The sequence below is a fragment of the Scyliorhinus torazame genome, chromosome 4, assembly GCF_047496885.1.
Source record: "Scyliorhinus torazame isolate Kashiwa2021f chromosome 4, sScyTor2.1, whole genome shotgun sequence".
NCBI classification, from domain to species: Eukaryota; Metazoa; Chordata; class Chondrichthyes; order Carcharhiniformes; family Scyliorhinidae; genus Scyliorhinus; species Scyliorhinus torazame.
The window spans coordinates 270,562,154-270,584,353 of NC_092710.1; the positions used below are offsets into that span (position 1 = coordinate 270,562,154).

Below are 22,200 nucleotides of genomic sequence, written 5' to 3' on the forward strand. Positions count from 1 at the left end.
ACTAATCCCGAGAAATATTTCAATTGCACAATGTTTCTTGGAGTTGCCGCTTCCTGAATGACCCTGACCTTGTCCTCCACTGGATGTAGCCCTTTTTTGTCCACCGGATAGCCCTAATAGGTCACTTTGCTCGCTTGGAAAATGCATTTCTCCCTTTTGAGATGCACCCCTGCTTTCCAATATCATCACGTGACCACATCTAGGTTTGCCAGGTGCACTTGTTCTAAACTCCGTGTGATCAAAACGCCATCCAAGTACAGTGCCACTTTGGGAAACCCTTGGAGTGTGTTCTCCATGACCCTTTGGAATATGGCGACACTGACAAGACGCCAATGGATAAGCGAGTATACTCATACAGGCCATTATGCGTGTTGATCATGACGTATTTGCGGGAAGGCTTGTCTAATTCGAGTTGAAGATAGGCAAGGCTCATATTTAACTTTGTGAACATCGGGCCATCTGCTCATTTGGCATATCGGTCTTCTATTCTCGGCATGGGGTACCTATCCAATTTGAAAACCTGATTGACCATAAGCTTATAATCCCCGCAAAGGTGGACTGATTTGTCCGGTTTAAGGACAGAGCCAACAGGCGCCATCCACTCTGCAAACTGCAGGTGTTTTCCTATACTTAGACTTTCCAGCCTATTACAATCCCGGACCAGACCCAGACTTTCCGGGCTATTACAATCCCGGACCAGACCCAAACATTTACAAGGATATCAGACAGAAACCCCAACATTTTAATTTAATTTGTAAGACTATGAGGAATGGATACTTCGCTCCAGGGGTGATTCCATGCACAAATAGGGAAATGGTAAAATAAATCAAACTATTATTAACACAGTATTAAACTAACTTTAACATCATAAAATAAATAGCTTACAATTACCAGTTAAACAATGCTTAACAATACAATTAAACACTTTACATGGGCAGGGTGGGTATAGAGGGATATGGGCCTAATGCAGGCAAATGGGACTAGCTTAGTGATAGAAACTTGGCAGCATAGACCTGCTGGGCCTATGGGCCTGTTTCCATGCTATAAACACCTATGACTCTATGACTCTAACTCCTAACTGCTATCTTTTTTATCTCAAATCAAGCAAAACTTGTCTCGGGTCAAAATCCACTTTTACATACAGTTGGCAAACAGGAATGCTTGCTGTACAGAGAAACTGCTTTGAGAGAGAGATCCTTCAGGAAACAGCCTGCATATTCCTGCCTGTGTCAAACCACTGTTTAACCTCCCAGCATTTTGCAAAAAGCTCCTGTTCTGTTCACAGCAAGATCTAAATTGGAACTCAACACATGATTGCTTCAGCCCATGGCTGTTCCCATTAACTGCCTCATCTCTATCCCACTAACTGAGTTCTGACCATTTTGCTAAGGCTAACCACAATCCCTCAATTCTCGAAACCCCAGGGAACTTTATTTCTACAAACAAATTTCCATTAGCCCTATTTAGGTGAACACTATACATGGTTGTAATGAATGATGATCTTACTTTTACGATACTTTAATTACCCCACCTGTAGCCCCAGTGCCTGCCTGCCTTTTAAACCAGAATTTTTCAAACCCTTGCTACAGTAGATACATACACACATTAACACAGGCTTTTAACCATTTCTGCACCAGATACCCATAATACAATATATATCTGAAGTTCTAACATTCATCACAAGGCGCCCAAGTTCATTCTCGACCTTCTCCGACAGGGAATATGGAACCGGTCTTGCTCTGAACTATTTATGCATAGGACCATGGTCGACATAGATTTTGGCTCTGGCACCTCTTATCCAAGTCCCTGATGAATCCATAGAATCCCTACAGTGCAGAAGGAGGCCATTCGACCCATCTAGTCTGCACCGACCCTCCGAAAGAGCACCCCACCCAGGCCCTATCCCTGTAACCCCAGCTAACCTGCACATCTTTGAACACAAAGGGGCAATTTTATCATGCCAATCACCTAACCTGCACATCTTTGGACTATGCTGTCTGTAGATTCACTTTCTGCTTATCATCTTCTACAATGTCAATAGCCCAGAAAAGTAATGCATGAGCTCAGTGCATTGGGCCCAGTCTTCTCCCTTCATGTCATAAGGTTTGGGTTGGACAGCATGGTGGCGCAGTGGTTAGCACTACTGCCTCACACCGCCGAGGATACGGGTGCGATCCCGGCCCCGGGTCACTGTCCGTGTGGAGTTTGGACATTCTCCCCGTGTCTGCGTGGGTCTCACCCCCACAACCCAAAGATGTGCTGCATACAAAGAACAATACAGCACAGGAACAGGCCCTTTGGCCTCCAAGCCTGCGCCGACCACGTGTCCTATCTAGACCAACCGCCTGTATCCTTCAATACCCCATCTTTTCATTTGCCTATCCAGATAAGTCTTAAAGATCGCTAACGTATTTGCCTCAACCACCTCACTTGGCAGTGCATTCCAGGCCACCACCATCCACTGTGTAAAAACCTTGCCCCGCACATCTCCATTGAACCTCTCCCACCTCACCTTGAACTTGTGACCCCTTGTAATTTTCAATTTCGCCCTGGGAAAAAGCCTCCAACCCTATCTATACCCCTAATAATTTTATAAACTTCCATCAGCTCGCCCCTCAGCCTCCATCTAGGGAGAACAATCCCAGTTTATGCAATCTCTCCTCATAGCTAATACCCTCCATACCAGGTAGATGGATTTTCCAAGCTAAATTGCCCCTTAATTGGAAAAAAAAAAGAATTGAGCACTCTAAACTCAAAAAAAAAAAATGTTTTTAAATAAGTTTTGAGTTTTTTGAAAACAGGCATTTTGTTTCTTACCGGATTTCCTACCGGAGATGTTGCTCGCAATCAACTCTGAAGGCTGCTTGGGAAAGCTTGCTTTCATTCCTCGTCGTCAAATGTAATAGCTCCACCAAGGCCAATTTCCTAATGATAACTCCTTTTGACACAGAGTGTCAAAACTCCACTGTTTTTTGACACTGACAAAATGGGCATTGCTGCAGCATACAACACTCGTGTTCCAGCCCGGGGAACCGACGGAGATGCCGCCCAGGTCAAAACTGTGCGTTTTAAACTCACGCCATGCATCTCCTGTTGAGCAAGCCTCCGCCAGCTCAATAGGGTAATTCGTATTTCCAGAAACCCACAGGCTTGATGATCCCCCATGTCCTTCATAACACCTGGGATGAATTCACTGGCAAATGAAATGAAAAGTTAATGTTTGGGAATAAATGACACCAGGGTATTAAGGATGACACTTCTTTTGCTGTTGGCAGTTGCTTCTTGGGTCTCTATGATGCTGCCCTCTAGATCTATGCACACCAACAAAGATTTTTCCTTTTATCTCTCGCTCAGGGTTGCCTGGCAATGGCAACAGGTGCAAAAAGTGAAAGGTTGATCCATTTTCCAGTATTGATATCCTCACCTTGAGCAGTCCAGATAATCACCTTAGAAAGAAAAACAAATGTCTTAGCCTGCACTAAATCAGACAGGAGGCCAGACTAATATTCGTAATATTAATTAAATATAAATGCAAAATTCAATATTGTATATGCTAACTTAGAAATTAAAACAAATAAAAAATGAAATATTTTACAAACCCATGCTAAATAAATATTAATACCGAAATTAGTTGAACTCACGTAGTTACTGACAGATCACCATTGCTCAGGAACCTGGAGCTTTGAGGCCAGTGACAATTGTTTAATTAATGAGATTATGAAAATTGACAAAGTCACAGTGTTATTGCTGACAGAGTGAGACAGGTGTAATATCGAAAAAAGAATATCTGAATATGTTGCTTATGATGAATTAACTCCTTGTCAAAACAGAGAGATATGCACAAAGCCAGTTTTGACGTTAGTTACAAAGTACATAATAAATAATCTAATCCCATAGAATCCCTACAGTGCAGAAGGAAGCCCATCAGGTCTGCATCGATCCTCTGCAAGGACACCCCACCTAGGCCCACTCCCTGCCCCATCCACAAAACCCCACCTAACCTGCATATGTGGACACTAAGGGGTAATTTTCGCATGGCAAATCCACCCAACCTGTGGACTGTGGGAGGAACCCCATGCAGACACTGGGAGAACATACAAATTCCACACAGTCACCCAAGGCCGGAATTAAACACGGGTCACTGGCGCTGTGAGGCAGTAGTGTTAACCATTGTACCACTGTGCTGCCCACACTTAAAATAAGTAATCATCCCAGAAAAGTAACAATTTGTTTCTGATTTGTTTCTTTATTCTACTAATTAAATTTGTGAGTAAGAGAATGCACTGAAATTTGATGGTATATTTGTTAAAGATTATTTAGTTTGCTAACAAATTTTCCAAGCAAATTATCTTTTGAAAACCAAAGCCAGCTGTTACTATTTACATAGCGCCAGCAAAACAGCTTTGATGCTAATCTATAGCTGGACTCAGCTGTGAAGTTACCTCATTCAAAATGTGGCATCAATTTACAAAAACAACGTTGAAATGTCAGATCAATTTAAAGGTATTTTGATTCTCCACCCCGGGATGCCCGGATCGCGTTCCCTAATGGAATGGAGAATCGGAGGTTGGGGTAAAATCAGGATGGACGCTGGGCGCTGACCCGATTGCAATGCTCCGACCTCTCGCTGGTGGCGAGAACGAGGCCCACAACTGCTTGCCGACGGAGGGATGTAATTGAATGCAAGTGGGTATCCATTTGCATCCATGTAGCAGGCCCGGCATCCTATTCTCCGGCCCTCCGTGATTTTCTGGTCCCCGGGACTGGGAATTAAGTGGGCGCGGATCACTTGTGGTCTCTACCAGCGTGGCCCTGACGTGGTGGACCTCGTGGTGGGCCAAGGGGGCAACTCCTCCTAGGAGTGCTGCATGTGAACCTGGAGACTGGTTTTTTGGGGTGTCAGACCGGCCCGAGTTGCAGGCGTTTGAGCGGGGGCAGACGTTTGAGCCTTTGCCTCGCTGATTGCTTGTAGGCGGGTCCTGCTGGGGTGGAGGTCAGCTTTTCCGCCCTGTGCCTCGGCCTGGCGCGGGGACCTGCTGGAATTCCTGACCCTGGAGAGGGTGAAATTTGAGCTAAGGGGTACGAAGGAGGAGTTCTACAATTCATGGGGGTTGTTTATCATGCACTTTCGGGAAATTGTTGCCATTGAATACTAAGGGGGGGGATTTGTTTTTTTTTTTCTGTTCTCTTAACTTAATTTTTGCATTTGCGTGTCGATAATTCAGGCTGTATATTGGTGGGGTCGCTTTTGTTGTTGTTTCTTTGTTTTTCTTTTGTTGTTTGTATGATGAAAATGATGAAAATGTGGTGAATAAAAAGATTTACAAAAAGAAAATTGATGAATTAATGACAGGACTGAATGCATTTGCGATTCCCTTAGCAATTGACACAGGAAAATAATCTATCCTATGACAGCCCAAATGGTTTCCGTGGTAAACAACTGTAGTATATATGTGTATTGTGGTAAACTGCTACTGTATTACGTGTAATGTGGTAAACCACTGCCTGATGGCTCCACCTCCCCTCGGGCTCGGTATAAAGGTGGCTGGTCTCCACCTCTGCCCCAGTTCGGGATCTGAGGCCAGGAGGCTTTCTGTTTAGCTTATTAAAGCTACAGTTATGTTCACTACTTGTCTTGTGTTCATTGATGGCACATCAATTTAATAAGCTAAACTTCTAAGACGAATTCATCGCTCAAGCCTGATCGCCTGGAGCTGGACCCACAGGCAACCGACGCCACTGCAACATTCGAGCACTGGCTAAGCTGCTTTGAAGCGTACCTCGGATCCTCCACCGAAGACTTCAACGACCTCCAAAAGCAGCAGATACTCAACGCACGGATGAGCCCGCAAGTTTTCCTTCTCATCAGGGACGCCCCTCGTTCACGGAGGCGATAATGCTGCTGAAGGGACAATACGTAAAGTCAGTAAACGAGGTGTATGCTAGGCACTTCCTTGCCAAGAGGCGACAATGCCCTGGGGAATCACAAGCCAAATTCCTGCGTGCCTTGCGGGTACTCGGCCGGAACTGTGCTTGCCAGGCGGTATCGGCCACCCAACACACGGAGCTGTTGATCAGGGACACCTATGTCGCAGGCATGAAATCAAACTACATCCGCCAGCGATTGCTAGAAGGGGGTACACTCGGCCTCCCAGAGACAGTGCAGCTCTCAAACTCACTGGAGGTGGTCTTCCAGAACATGGAGGCCGACACCTCCGACCACGCGGCACCCTTGTGGACCTCGTGGGCGCCGCCATCATCCAACTTGAGTGCGGCGCAAGCCTGTGCCGCGCAACAGCCCGCCAACGCCGGAAGCCCGAAGTGCTACTTTTGCGGCCAGGGTAAGCATCCCGGACAACGCTGCCCTGCACGGAACGCGACTTGCAACGGGTGTGGGAGGAAGGGCCACTTTGCGAAAGCCTTCCAAGCCCGATCGCTCCCTAAAACTCCTAGGCCCAGCAGCGCTGCCTGCTGCCTGTCGGGGCCGCCCCCAGCTGCCGCGCCACTCGCCATGTGCGACCCATGGGCGCTGCCATCTTCGATGTCGCCCGCCACGTGCGACCCATGGGGGCCGCCATCTTTGATGCCATCTTGTACTCCACCCGCCACGCGTGACCCATGGGGGCTGCCATCTTGGGACCACTCCGCAGCCTCCTGAGAGCCCTGCTCACCCGGTCGTACGCTGGCCACCGCTACCTCCGACCGGCTCCATCACGCCCGACCAGTCCCGGCTTCATCACCTCACAGAATCTACGATGACCGTCTGGATCAACGGGCACGAGACTGCCTGCCTTTTCGACTCCGGGAGCACAGACAGCTTCATTCACCCAGATACGGTAAGGCGCTGCTCCCTCCCAATTTTACCCGCGACCCAGAAAATCTCCCTGGCTTCCGGATCACATTCAGTAGAAGTCCGGGGGTACTATGTCGCGACCTTACCGTACAAGGCGGAGAATACGCTAACTTTAAACTCTACGTCCTTCCCCATCTCTGCGCTGCCCTATTACTGGGGCTCGACTTCCAGTGCCACCTCCAAAGCCTTACTTTAAAGTTCGGCAGACCCCTGCCCCCCCCCCCCCCCCCGCCCCCCCCTCACTGTCTGTAGCCTCGCGACCCTTAAGGTCGCCCCAGCCTCGCTCTTCGCTAACCTCACCCCGGACTGTAAGCCCGTCGCTACTAGGAGCAGACGATACAATGCCCGGGACAGGGCCGTTATCAGGTCAGAGGTCCAGCGACTCCTACGAGAGGGGATCATTGAGGCTAGTACCAGCCCCTGGAGAGCCCAAGTGGTGGTCGTCAAGACTGGGAAGAAGCATCAGATGGTCATCGACTACAGTCAGACCATCAACCGGTACATGCAGCTCGATGCGACCCATTCCCCCGCATAGCTGACATGGTCAATCAGATTGCGCAGTATCAAGTCTTCTCCACAGTTTTTTAAAAGATATGTTTTTTTATTGGATTTTTGCACAGAGTATATTTTGCCGTTAAGTACACAGGATATGATATATATATATATGTAAATAGGCATCCGTTCGTGCCGGCGAGGCACTTCCGGAGGGCAATCCTCGAGTGGGTCTGGTGCCAGTGTTGCCCCTCGCTTCTCCTGATCGTATTTCGCCGCTGTTGTCTTCTCGTGCACGCTGCCGCTTCATCAGGCCCTCCCGTCCTCCACCTGTGTTCTCCTTTTTCTCTGTTCCTGTGGATGCCAGGTCAGGTTGGATAACATTTCCCTGCCTCCCCCCCCAACTCCACCTCCACCCCCACCCCCACCCCCACCTCCACCTCCACCCCCTCACCTCCACCTCCCCCCACCCACGCCTCGACCTCCCCCCACTCCCACCTCCACCTCCACCCCCCCCACCCCCACCTCCACCTCCACCCCCCACCCCCACCTCCACCTCCACCCCCCAACCTCCACCTCCCCCCTCCCACCCCCACCTCCCCCCTACACCCCACCTCCAACCCCCGACCTCCACCCCCCCAACCCCCACCTCCACCTCCACCCCCCTACCCCCACCTCCACCTCCACCCCCCACCTCCACTTCCCCCCCACACACACCTCAACCTCCCGCACACCCGACCTCCACCCCCCCAACCCCCACCTCCACCTCCACCCCCCCACCTCCACCTCCACCCCCACCTCCACCTCCCCCCACACACACCTCCACCTCCCCCACCCCCACCTCCACCTCCACCCCCCCACCTCCACCTCCACCCCCCCACCTCCACCTCCCTCTCCCACCCCCACCTCCCCCCAACACCCCACCTCCACACCCCCATCTCCACCTCCCCCTCCCATCCCCACCTCCCCCCACACCCCACCTCCACCCCCCCACCCCCACCTCCACCTCCCCCTCCCCCCCTCCTACCCCCACCTCCCCCCCAGACCCCACCTCCCCCCACACCTCACCTCCCCCCACCTCCACCTCCTCCCTTCCCCCACCTCCACCTCCATCCCCCCACCTCCACCTCCCCCTCCCCCTCCCCACCTCCACCTCCCCCCTCCCACCCCCACCACCCCCCACCCCCCACACCCCACCTCCCCCCCACCTTCACCTCCTCCCCACCCCCACCTCCACCTCCCCTCCCACTCCCACCTCCCCCACACCCCACCTCCCCCACCTCCACTTCCCCCTCCCACACCTCCACCTCCCCCTCCCCCCACCTCCCCCTCACACCCCACCTCCCCCCCTCCACCTCCCCCCTCCACACCTCCACCTCCACCCCCCCACCTCCACCTCTCCCTCCCACCCACCTCCTCCCCACCCCACCTCCCCCACCCCCACCTCCACCTCCCCCCACCCGCACCTCCCCTCCACCCCCACCTCCACCTCCCCCCACCCCACTTCCCCTCCCACCTCCACCTCCTCCCATCCCACCCCCACCTCCCCCCCACACCCCACCTCCACCCCCCCACCCCCACCTCCACCTCCCCCTCCCACCCCCACCTCCCCCCAAACCCCACCTCCCCCACCTCCACCTCTCCTTCCCACCCCCACCTCCCCCCACACCCCACCTCCCCCCCACCTTCACCTCCCCCTCCCACACCTCCACCTCCCCCCCACCTCCCCCACACCCCACCTCCCCCACCTCCACCTCCCCCTCCCCCCCAACCTCCTCCCCCACCCCACCTCCCCCACCCCCACCCCATCCCCCCACCCCCACCTCCACCTCCCCCACACCCACCTCCACCTCCCCCCACCCCCACTTCCCCCCCACCTCCACCTCCTCCCATCCCACCCCCACCTCCCACACACCCCACCTCCACCCCCCACCCCCACCTCCCCCTCCCACCCCCACCTCCCCCCACACCCCACCTCCCCTCCACCTCCCCCTCCCACACCTCCACCTCCCCCACCTCCCCCTCACACCCCACCTCCCCCCACCTCCACCTCCTCCTCCCCACCTCCACTTCCACCTCCACCCCCCCACCTCCACCTCCCCCTCCCCCACCCCCGCCCCCACCCCACCTCCCCCACCCCCACCTCCACCTCCTCCCACACCTACCTCCACCTCCCCCACCCCCACTTCCCTCCCCCACCTCCACCTCCCCCCCCACCTCCACCTCCCCCACCCCCAGCTCCACCCCCCACCCCTCCCACCCCCACACCCCCAACTCCACCTCCCCCACACCTCCACCTCCCTCCCCACCCCCACCTTCACCTCCCCCCCACACCCCCACCTCCATCTCCCCCACCCCCACCTCCCTCCCCACCCCACCTCCCCCACCCCCACCTCCACCTCCCCCCCACCTCTACCTCCCCCCCCCCCCCCCCCACCCCCACCTCCACCTCTACCTCTCTGGCTCTCCTCTATTGTTCCCTGTCTCTTCCCTCCTCTCCCCCCTCCCCCATGGTTTGCCTTTCCTCCCTCTTAGACTGAGTTGTGTCCCCCCCCCCCCCACCCCTCGTCTATCTCCCCCTCTCATGCTTTGGCTACTTTCCCCTGATTCTTGGCTACCTGGCTATTCTGCTTGTTTGTTGGCCACAAACAGGTCCCGGAACAATTGGGTGAATGGCTCCCACGTTCTGTGGAAGCCGTCGTCTGACCCTCGGATGGCGAATTTGATTTTCTCCATTTGGAGAGATTCCGAGAGGTCGGACAGCCAGTCTGCAAGCTTTGGGTGGTGCTGCTGACCGCCAGCCGAACAGGATTCTACGGCAGGCGATCATGGAGGCAAAGGCAAGAGCGTCTTCCCTCCTCCCCAGGAATAGATCTGGCTGGTCTGAAACCCCGAAGACCGCCACTTTCGGGCATGGCTCCACCCTCACCCCCATCACTTTGGACATTGCCTCGAAGAAGGCTGTCCAGTACTCCACAAGTCTGGGGCAGGACCAGAACATGTGGGCGTGGTTGGCTGGGCCTTCTTGGCACCGCTCACATCTGTCCTCCGCCTCCGGGAAGAACCTACTCATATGGGTTCTTGTTAAGTGGGCTCTATGTGCCACTTTTAGTTGCGTCAGGCTGAGCCTTGCGCAGGTGGAGGTGGAGCTGACCCTATGCAGTGCTTCGCTCCAGAGTCCCCACCCTATCTCGATCCCCAAGTCCTCCTCCCATTTCCTTCTTGTTGCATTCAGTACGGTGTCGGCCCCTTCTACAAGTCGGTCGTACATATCGCTACAATTTCCTCTCTCTAATATGCTTGTGTCCGGTAACTTTTCCAGTAGTGTCTGTTGTGGCGGTTGTGGGTAAGTCTTTGTCTCCTTTCGTAGGAAGTTTCTGAGCTGCAGGTACCTTAGCTCATTCCCCCTGGTCAGTGGAATTTCTCCATCAGTCCGTCCAGTGTCGCAACCGTGCCTCCGGTGGTCTTCTCCACAGTTGACTTGAAGTCTGCGTACCACCAGCTCCCTATCGGCCCGGAGGACCGCCAATACACTGCCTTCGAGGCAGATGGCCGCCTCTACCACTTCCTCAGGGTTCCCTTTGGCGTCACCAATGGGTCTTGGTCTTCCAACGAGAAATGGACCGAATGGTTGACCAGTACGGGCTGCGGGCCACGTTCCCGTATCTGGATAATGTCACCATCTGCGGCCATGACCAGCAGGACCATGACGCAAACCTTCGGCACTTCCTCCACACCGCTAACCTCCTTAACCTCACATATAATAAGGAAAAATGCGTTTACCGCACAACCCGCCTAGCCATCCTCGGCTACGTTGTGGAAAATGGAGTCCAAGGGCCCGACCCCAACCGCGTGCGCCCCTTCCTGGAATTCCCCCTCCCCCACTGCCCCAAGGCCCTGAAGAGGTGCCTGGGGTTCTTCTCTTACTATGCCCAATTATGTGGAGAAGGCCCGTCCACTTATTAAATCCAGCATTTTTCCCCTAATGACTGAGGCCCGCCTGGCCTTCAACTGCATCAAGGCAGATATTGCCAAAGCTGCGATGCACGCTGTGGATGAGTCCATTCCATTCCAGGTGGAGAGCGATGCGTCGGACTTTGCTCTGGCCGCTACCCTCAATCAGTCGGGCAGGCCCGTGGCTTTCTTCTCCCATACCCTCCATACCTCCGAAATTCGACACTCCTCCGTCGAAAAGGAAGCCCAAGCCATTGTAGAGGCTGTCTGATATTCATTATCTGGCCGGCAGGCGATTCACTCTCCTCACTGACCAACGGTCGGTTGCCTTCATGTTTAACAATACACAGCGGGGCAAAATCAAGAACAACAAGATTCTGAGGTGGAGGATCGAGCTCTCCACCTTCAATTATGATATCTTGTATCGACCTGGGAAGCTCAATGAGCCCCCAGATGCCCTATCCCACTTCGGGCCCTCCACAATGACCTCTGTCACCCGGGGGTCACCCGTTGTTTCCACTTTATCAAGGCTCGCAACCTGCCCTACTCCATCGAGGAGATCAGGACTGTGACCAGGGACTGCAAGGTCTGCGCGGAGTGCAAACCGCACTTCTATCGGCCAGACAGAGAGCACCTGGTAAAGGCCTCTTGCCCCTTTGAGTGCCTCAGCATCGACTTCAAAGGGCCCCTACCCTCCACTGACCGTAACGTGTACTTCTTCAACATTGTTGACGAATACTCAAGATTCCCCTTTGCTATCCCATGCCCTGACATGACCTCTGCCACCGCCATCAAGGCTCTGCACAGTCTTTTCACCCTGTTCGTGTTCCCGACCTACATCCATAGCGATCGGGGTTCCTCCTTCATGAGCGACGAGTTGTGTCAGTTCCTGCTTAGCAAGGGCATCGTCTCCTGCAGGACGACCAGCTACAACCCCCGGGGCAACGGGCAGGTGGAGTGGGCGAACGCGACCGCCTGGAAGGCCGTCCTCCTGGCTCTATGGTCTAGAAGTCTCCCAGTCTCCCGCTGGCAGGAGGTCCTCCCTGATGCGCTCCACTCCATCCAGTCGCTCCTGTGCACTGCCACCAACCAGACCCCTCACGAACGCTTGCCTTCCCCAGGAAGTCCACCTCCGGGGTCTCACTCCCGTCCTGGCTGACAGTCCCAGGGCCCGTCCTCCTCCGGAAGCATGCGAGGAGTCATAAATCAGATCCCCTCATCGAGAAGGTCCTGCTCCTCCATGCCAATCCACCATACACCTACGTGGCACATCATGACGGGCGGCTGGACACAGTCTCCCTTCGGGATTTGGCACCTGCAGGTTCCCCAGCGACCATCACCACCACCCCGACCCTACACCGTCTCCCTCCACCACTACCCAGCTACTTCAAGATCCGGCACCCGCAGGCCCACCGGTGACCATCACCACCACCCCCGCCCACACACCGCCCCCCCTCCACCGACTCAACTACTGGGTGAAGAAGAGGACAACACGCTCCCAGACGCACAGGTCTCGACACCGGTGCCCACACCACAGCCGGGACTAAGGCGATCACGGCGGAAGGTCAAGGCCCCCGACAGACTTGATCTTTAAGTCCACTTCACCCCCGCTGGACTCTTTTTTTAACAGGGGGTGAATGTGGCAAACCACTGTAGTATATAATATGTGTATTGTGGTAAACTGCTACCGTATTACATGTAATGTGGTAAACCACTGCCTGATGGCTCCGCCTCCCCTCGGGCTCGGTATAAAGGTCGCTGCTCTCCGCCTCTGCCCCAGTTCGGGATCAGAGGCCAGGCGGCTTTCTGTTTAGCTTATTAAAGCCTCAGTTACGTTCACTACTTGTCTTGTGTTCATTGATGGCACATCAGTTTCAGAACCAATATAGTTTCCTGAAGCATCTCCGAGCTTTTCTTTTGAAAGAAAAAAGGTTCCAGTTGCACCTCGGCACCTAGAAATACTCTGATGTGACATATTGGGGGCAGACAAGGGAAAACAACTACAGACCAGCTGACAGCTGCTGATTCCTTTTTCCTGGATCTCTCTTGAGCCTCCGGCAACTGTAACGTGCTCTCCATTAAACCTGCACCATTTTACTTGGAATACAAGATTCCTCACTGTCAAGCAAACATCTAATTCCTGCACCGTCATACGGCACACCCAATATCGCTTTTCCTGTTCTTCCACCGATAATTTGTCACAACAGTGCTGACTCCTTTACATACGCCCTCTACGATGATTGTAGGATTGCTGGACTGCAGCTGTCATCCGCCCCATGGCAACGCAGCACAAATCCAGTCACAGAGGGCACAACTTTTAAATACAGAAAAAAGTCCACCGACATGTAACTCCTGGCACAGTCAATCCAGTGGGCGCCCTACATGCCCCTTCTCCACCCACCTCTGCCGTGACTACAATTATAATAGTGGGTGGGGGAAGGATCGAGGGGGCCTCTCTGCCAATGGGCTAATTGAGACCCTTAAGTGGGGAATTAATTTCCAAGAGTCTCATCCTGCTGCTGCCAGGAGGGGCCCCCACAGAGTGATAAGCCCGGCAGGATGTCCTGTGGCTGGTGATGGACAGGTGGGGTGGGATGGGGGTAATCCTTTTGTGGCCGACTTACAACGTCCATCGGGGGGGCCACCTCCTCCAAAGTGTTACCCGGCACCGCCCCCCCCCCCCATCACCACAGGTTCAGCTCCACGATCATTGGCCCTGTTCCCCCACTGCTCCCCTCCACACCTACCTCTCTGCAAGGATCCAGCAATGATCCCTGGTGAAGGCCTCGTGCAGTGCCAGAAATGCCCGTCAGTCTTGGTAGCACTTACCGTTACTCTAGCAGAGGCCAGCAACTCTCTGAGGCGTGACTTTCTGTTCCAGTCTATTGACTGGTAAATGGCTATTGGGCAGCATTTCCTCCATAGAATCCCTGCAGTGCAGAAGGAGGGCATTTGGCCCATCGAGCCTACACTGACCCTCTGAAAGAGCACCCCACCTAATCCCACTCCTCCGCCTTATCCCCGTAACCCCATCAAATCTGCACATCTTTGGGCTGTGTGAGGCAGCAGTGCTAACTACTGTGCCACCGTGCCACCCTTCTTCTGGATGGGCTCCCTCTACATTTTTACCTGTGGGTTGGAAGAGGGGGGGGGCGGTGGGGGGGGGGTGCGCTGTTGGTGTGGTTGTGGGAACTCCAGCTAAATAAAGCCCCACCTATTGAACCTATTCTTAAATGTCATCATGTCTTACAACTCTGTGTAAGAATGCATCTAATAATCTTTATTGTCACAAGTAAGCTTACATTAACACTTCAATGAAGTTACTGTGAAAAGCTCCTAGTCGCCACATCCCGATACCTGTTCGAGTACAGGGAGGGAGTATTCGGAATGCCCAAATTACTTTTCAGAACGTCTTTCGGGACTTGTGAGAGGAAACCAGAACACTCGGATGAAACCCACGCAGACACAGGGAGAATGTGCAGACTCCGCACAGACAGTGACCCAAGCCGGGAATCGTACCTGGGTCCCTGGAGCTGTGAAGCAATAGTGCTAACCATTTTGCTATCAGTTTTCTCTCCTTGTCTCCTCATTCTAGATCCCTCAAGCATTGGACACTGCTCCCTCATTCATTTAATATTTCTTTTTTTTGAAAAATATGTTTTATTAAAAATTTTTTCCCAAACAACAATTTTTCCCCTCTTACAAAGCAAACGCAACAATAGCAATACAGAAATTTTTAACAATACACAAGTAACAAAACCCCTTTATCTTTGACCTAAACTAAACTAAACCCCCCCCTCCCCCCTCCCCCCCCCCCTTCCCCCTGGGTTGCTGCTGCTGGTCATCTGTCTTCCCTCTAACGTTCCCCTAGGTAGTCGAGAAATGGCTGCCACCGCCTGGTGAACCCTTGAGCCGATCCTCTCAGGGTAAACTTTATCTGCTCCAGTTTAATGAACCCCGCCATATCATTTACCCAGGCCTCCAGTCCGGGGGGTTTCGCCTCCTTCCACATGAGTAGGATCCTGCGCCGGGCTACTAGGGACGCATAGGCCACAACGTCGGCCTCTTTCGCCTCCTGCACTCCCGGCTCTTCCGCAACTCCAAATAGAGCTAACCCCCAGCCTGGTTTGACCTGGGCCTTCACCACCCGCGAAATCACTCCCGTCACTCCTTTCCAATACCCTTCCAGTGCCGGGCACGCCCAAAACATATGTGTGTGGTTTGTCGGGCTCCCGCCACACCTCCCACATTTGTCCTCCACTCCAAAGAACCTGCTCAATCTTGCTCCCGTTATGTGTGCTCTATGTAGCACCTTAAATTGAATCAGGCTAAGCCTGGCGCATGAGGAAGAGGAATTTACCCTGCTTAGGGCATCAGCCCACATACCCTCCTCTAACTCCTCCCCTAGTTCTTCTTCCCACTTTCCTTTTAGTTCGCCCACCGACTCCTTCCCCTCTTCCCTCATCTCTCGGTAAATCTCTGACACCTTGCCCTCTCCGACCCACACCCCTGAAAGCACCCTGTCCTGTATCCCCTGTGTCGGGAGCAACGGAAATTCCCTCACCTGTTGTCTAGTAAACGCCCTCACCTGCATATATCTCAAGAAATTTCCCCGGGGCAACTTATACTTTTCCTCCAATGCTCCCAAGCTCGCAAAAGTCCCATCTATAAATAAATCTCCCACCCTCCTAATTCCCAACTGGTACCAGCTCTGAAATCCTCCATCCATTCTTCCTGGGGCGAACCTATGGTTGTTCCTGATTGGGGACCCCACCAGGGCTCCCCGCACCCCTCTCTGTCGCCTCCACTGTCCCCAGATATTCAATGTTGCTGCCACCACCGGGTTCGTGGTAAACTTTTTAGGTGAGATCGGTAGCGGCGCCGTCACCAGCGCCTCTAAACTCGTCCCTTTACAGGACTTTCTCTCCAGTCTTTTCCACGCCGCTCCCTCACCCTCCATCATCCATTTACGTATCATTGCCACATTGGCGGCCCAGTAGTAATCGCCCAAGTTCGGTAGTGCCAATCCTCCTCTGTCCCTACTACGCTGAAGGAACCCCCTTCTTACTCTCGGAACTTTCCCTGCCCACACGAAGCTCGTGATGCTCCTGTCTATTTTATTAAAAAAGGTCTTGATGATTAGTATAGGGAGACATTGAAATACAAATAAGAACCTCGGGAGGACCATCATCTTAATTGCTTGCACCCTGCCCGCCAGCGATAGAGGCTGCATGTCCCACCTCTTGAAGTCCTCCTCCATTTGTTCTACCAACCGTGTCAGATTAAGTCTGTGCAAGGTTCCCCAGCTCCTAGCGATCTGAATCCCCAGGTATCGGAAGTTTCTTTCCACTTTCCTTAGAGGCAAGCCTTCTATCTCTCTACTCTGGTCCCCTGGATGTATCACAAATAATTCACTCTTCCCCATGTTTAGCCTATACCCCGAGAAATCCCCGAACCCCCTCAAAATTTGCATAACCTCTATCATCCCCCCCGCTGGGTCCGACACATATAACAATAGGTCATCCGCGTATAACGAGACTCGGTGTTCTTCTCCCCCTCTAATCACCCCTCTCCATTTCCTGGAGTCTCTCAACGCCATGGCCAGAGGTTCAATTGCCAACGCGAACAACAATGGAGACAGCGGGCATCCCTGTCTTGTTCCCCTATATAGTCGGAAATACTCCGATCTATGTCGACCTGTAACTACGCTTGCCGTTGGAGCCCCATAAAGAAGTCTAACCCAGCTAATAAACCCGTTCCCAAACCCAAACCTCCTTAACACGTCCCATAAATACTCCCACTCCACCCTATCAAATGCCTTCTCTGCGTCCATTGCCGCCACTATCTCTGCCTCCCCCTCCACTGGGGGCATCATTATCACCCCTAATAGTCGTCGCACGTTAACATTCAGTTGTCTCCCTTTTACAAACCCTGTCTGGTCTTCGTGCACCACCCCCGGGACACAGTCCTCTATCCTCGATGCCAGTACCTTTGCCAACAATTTGGCGTCCACGTTCAATAATGAAATGGGTCTATAGGACCCGCACTGCAACGGATCTTTATCCCTCTTCAAAATTAACGATATCGTCGCCTCCGACATCGTCGGGGGTAGAGTCCCCCCTTTCCTGGCCTCATTGAACGTCCTCACCATCAACGGGGCCAACAAGTCCACATATTTTCTGTAATACTCCACCGGGAACCCGTCTGGTCCTGGGGCCTTCCCTGCTTGCATGCTTCCCAGTCCCTTAATAACCTCGTCCACCCCAATCGGTGCCCCCAGGCCTACCACCCCCCGCTCCTCCACTTTCGGGAACCTCAATTGGTCCAGGAACTGCCGCATCCCCTCCTCTCCCTCTGGGGGTTGAGACCTATACAGTTCCTCATAGAAGGTCTTGAACACCTCATTTATCTTTCCTGCCTTTCGCACCGTGTCTCCCCTTTCGTCTCTAATTCCTCCTATCTCCCTCGCTGCTGCCCTCTTTCGCAATTGATGAGCCAACAGGCGACTAGCCTTTTCCCCATATTCATACCTCCTCCCCTGTGCCTTCCTCCACAGTACCTCCGCCTTTCTGGTGGTCAGAAGGTCAAATTCCGTCTGGAGTCGTCTCCTCTCCCTGTACAATTCCTCCTCCGGGGTCTCTGCAAATTCCCTATCCACCCTTAAAATCTCCCCCAGTAATCTTTCCCTTTCCTTGGCCTCTGTTATCCTTTTGTGGGCCCCAATGGAGATCAGCTCTCCTCTGACCACCGCTTTTAGTGCTTCCCATACCACTCCCACAGGGACCTCGCCGTCGTCATTGACCTCCAGGTATCTCTCAATACACCCCCGCATTCTTGCACACACTCCCTCATCCGCCATCAGTCCCACATCTAATCGCCAGAGTGTTCTCTGCTCCCTTTCCTCTCCTAATTCCAGGTCCACCCAATGTGGGGCATGATCCGAAACCGCTATGGCTGAGTACTCAGCTTCTTCCACCCTAGAGATCAACGACCTTCCCAAAACAAAAAAATCTATCCGGAAGTACATTTTATGGACATGGGAGAAGAAGGAAAACTCCCTAGCCCTAGATCTAAGAAATCGCCATGGATCCACTCCCCCCATTTGGTCCATAAACCCCTTAAGTAACTTGGCCGCTGCCGGCCTTCTTCCGGTCCTTGAGCTGGACTATCTAGCCCCGGGTCCAGCACCGTATTAAAGTCCCCTCCTAAAATCAAGTTTCCCCCCTCCCCGCTAGATCTCTTTCTAGCATGATTGCTCCCTCCATATTACTTCCGTAAGTCAGCTGACTTCAACTGACCCCGGCTATCCTGCTCACTCCTCGACCCCCCCGTGTGGGGAACTCCCATCCGCCTTGCGCCTGTCTTCCCACCTTATTCTTTCTGGCGCGGGAACGTCCCTTTACCTGACCCACCTCTTATGGCGCAGCTCCCTTTCCCCTCCCCCTCTCCTTCCCCATTCTCCAACTATGTCCCGTCTTTCCCCCCTCACCGGCGCCCACATTTCCCCAATGTCTCCCCCCTTCCCAATTTACTTCTCAATTAACTTCAACCATAACATTAACAATAACATTTCCTGCAGCATCAGTCCCTCAGTTCCGATCCAATTTCTCTTCTTTGATGAAGGTCCATGCTTCCTCCGCTGTCTCGAAATAATGGTGTCTCCCCTGATACGTGACCCATAGTCTTGCCGGCTGCAGCATCCCGAACTTCACCTTCCTTTTATGCAACACCTCTTTGGCTCGGTTGAAGCTCGCCCTCCTTCTCGCCACCTCCGCACTCCAATCCTGGTATACCCGTACCACTGCATTCTCCCATCTGCTACTCCGCACCTTTTTAGCCCATCTCAGGACCTCTTCTCTATCCTTAAGGCGGTAAAATCGCACGATTATCGCCCTGGGTGGCTCTCCCGCTTTTGGTCTTCTCGCCGGAATCCGATTTGCCCACTCCACCTCCAAGGGGCCCGTAGGGGCCTCAGCATCCATCAGTGAGCTCAGCATCGTACTTGCGTACGCTCCACAGTCCACTCCTTCCACAACCTCAGGGAGACCCAGTATCCGAAGGTTCTTCCTTCGCGCTCCATTTTCTAGGGCTTCGATCCTTTCAGTACACTTTTTATGAAGTGCCTCGTGCGTCTGTGTCTTAACCGCCAGGCCCAGGATCTCATCCTCAATATCTGTCACCTTCTGCTCCACCACGCGGAGCTCTGTCTCCTGGGTCTTTAATGTCTCCTTGAGCCCCTCAATTGCCTGTAGCAACGCGGTCAGCACCTCCCTCTTCAGCAGCTGCACGCACCGTCTCACAATTTCATCCTGCTCAGGACCCCATGTCGCCTGCGCTTTCTCCGCCGCCATCTTGTACTTCTCTCTTTCTGACCCTTTGGTCGACGATTCCTCGCGCTGCAGCCGCCGCCGCCGTTTTTTTCCCTCCTTCGTTTGGGGGGGACTCCCTTCTCACACACCCCACACCGGGTTGCGTCGTCGAAAAATTCCCCGTTGGGGCTCTTAAAAGAGCCCGAGGGTCCGTCGGAGCTGGAGCCGCCGAAGCGTGCGGCTAGCTAGGCATCACCGCAACCGGAAGTCCCTTCAGTGGCCTTGATGAGGCCTTTTCACAGTTGTTCCCTCTGCTGCTAGAATTCACCTTTGATACAGGCCCTCAGGTCGGCTTGCAGCTTTATGCGACCTAGCTCTGCATAGCCGCACCCGGAAGTCCCTTTAATATTTCTGACATTTAAAAAAAAAATTAGAGTACCCAATTCATTTTTACCAATTAAGGGGCAATATAGCGTGTTAAATCCCCCTACCCTGCACATCTTTGGGTTGTGGGGGCAAAACCTACGCAAACACGGGGAGAATGTGCAAACTCCACACGGACAGTGACCCAGAGCTGGGATCGAACCTGGGACCTCGGCGCCGTGAGAATGTAGTGCTAACCACTGCGCCACCGTGCTGCCCTATTCTGACACTTCGATTCAATCATTTCTTCTGTTATAAAGGAACCAACCACCATTTCCCAAGTTAGTGTTTTAAAATTTGCATTTCCTCACGCAAGAAAGCATCCTGGTGAATCAGTACTGGACTATCTCTATTAGCTTCACATTCTTCCTGCAGCTTGTAGACAAGATTTTACATGTCAACTTTATTCTAAATCTACCTAAAAATAAACTGGCCCTTACATCTGGGAAAGCAGTGAAAAGGATCTGGAAAATATCTGGAAGTCATCAGGACTATGTTAGGTGAAGCTGAATACAGATAAGTGCAAAATGTTTGCTCGAAAATAAATGGGCAGGTAGAATTGCTCAGTCATGGAGAAGGTTCAAAAGGGTCAGGGAGTGATGGCAAAATCAGTGGGTGTGATTTTCTGGCATCCCCATGGCATGTTTTCTAGCAGTGAAGGCAGATCCCAGATGTCGGCAGGATCTTCCGTGGCTCGCCTGTCCCGCTGTTGGGGAACCCACCGCAGGGGGTTGCTTTTGGCGGGACTGGATGGTCCCACCGGCAAGAAAGACGGGAAATCCCTGCCCAATGCTTTTCAAAATGGGCAGCACGGCAGCATAGTGGTTAGCACAATTGCTTCACAGCTCCAGGGTCCCAGGTTCAATTCCCGGCTTGGGTCACTGTCTGTGCGGAGTCTGCACATCCTCCCCGTGTGTGCGTGGGTTTCCTCCGGGTGCTCCGGTTTCCTCCCACAGTCCAAAGATGTGCAGGTTAGGTGGATTGGCCATGATAAATTGCCCTTAGTGTCCAAAATTGCCCTTAGTGTTGTGTGGGGTTACTGGGTTATGGGGATGGGGTGGAGGTGTGGGCTTGGGTAGGGTGCTCTTTCCAAGTGCCGGTGCAGACTCGATGGGCCGAATGGCCTCCTTCAGCACTGTAAATTCTATGAAATTCCATGAAAAAAGGCAAACAGAATAAGCAGGTACATTGCCGAATTACTGCAGCACCTCATGAATTTTCAGAATTTCAGCTCCTAACTTTAAATTGGCCACCAGGGTTGTGTAAGGGAAAACGCCCTCACAATTTTCGATGGAAAAACGTAATTAGTGGTTCATACCTCTGGTGGGCATGGGCGGCATGGGTCGCACAGTGGTTAGCACTGTTGCTTCACAGTGCCAGGGACCTGGGTTCGAATCCTGGTTGGTTTGGGTCACTGTCTGTGCGGAGTCTACACACTCTCCCTGTGTCTGCTTGGGTTTCCTCTGGGTGCTCCGGTTTCCTCCCACAGGTCCCGACAGACCTGCATGTTAGGTGAATTGGACATTCTGAATTCTCCCTCAGTGTATCCTAACAGGCGCCAGAGTGTGGCGACTAGGGGATTTTCACAGTAACCTTATTGCAGTAAGCCTACTTGTGACAATAATAAAGATTATTATTAAGATGTATTTATGCAATTTTAAAATATACGCGGAACACCATCACACTGAAGATGTAATGCTCTGCTCCCTGGTTAATCTCTTCACCACTGTCTAAGCTCATCTGATGTAGAAATCCTCATTCAAACCATTCATTACTTCTTTACTTGACTCTTCCAACACACTCCTGGCTGCCCTCCCACATTCGACCCTCTGTAAACCTGAGGTCATCCAATATTCTGCTGTCTCAACTCGCATCAAGTCTCATTTCTCATACCTGTGCTCATTGACCTACAGTGGCTCCCAATCCACAACAAATGGGTTCTCAAATTCTCATCCTGTATTCTAATCCCTCCATGGCCTCCTCCATCTCTTTCCCTGTAATCTTCTCCAACCCTGTGAGTTATCTACACTCCTCTAATTCTTGTGCATTCCCGGTTTTAACCACATTGTCATGTGTGGCTGCACCCCTTCAGTTGCCTAGGTCCCAAGCTCTGGAATACTGTGCCTACATTCTCTGTCTTTCTACTTTGCTTTCCTACTTTGAAACACC

General features: G+C 52.9%; 1 protein-coding gene across 1 annotated transcript in view; it reads left to right on the forward strand.

The window, feature by feature from the left end:
• Positions 1-22,200, forward strand: part of gjb7 (gap junction protein beta 7) — a 45,779-nt gene that overhangs the window by 18,626 nt on the left and 4,953 nt on the right. The window lies entirely within an intron of this gene.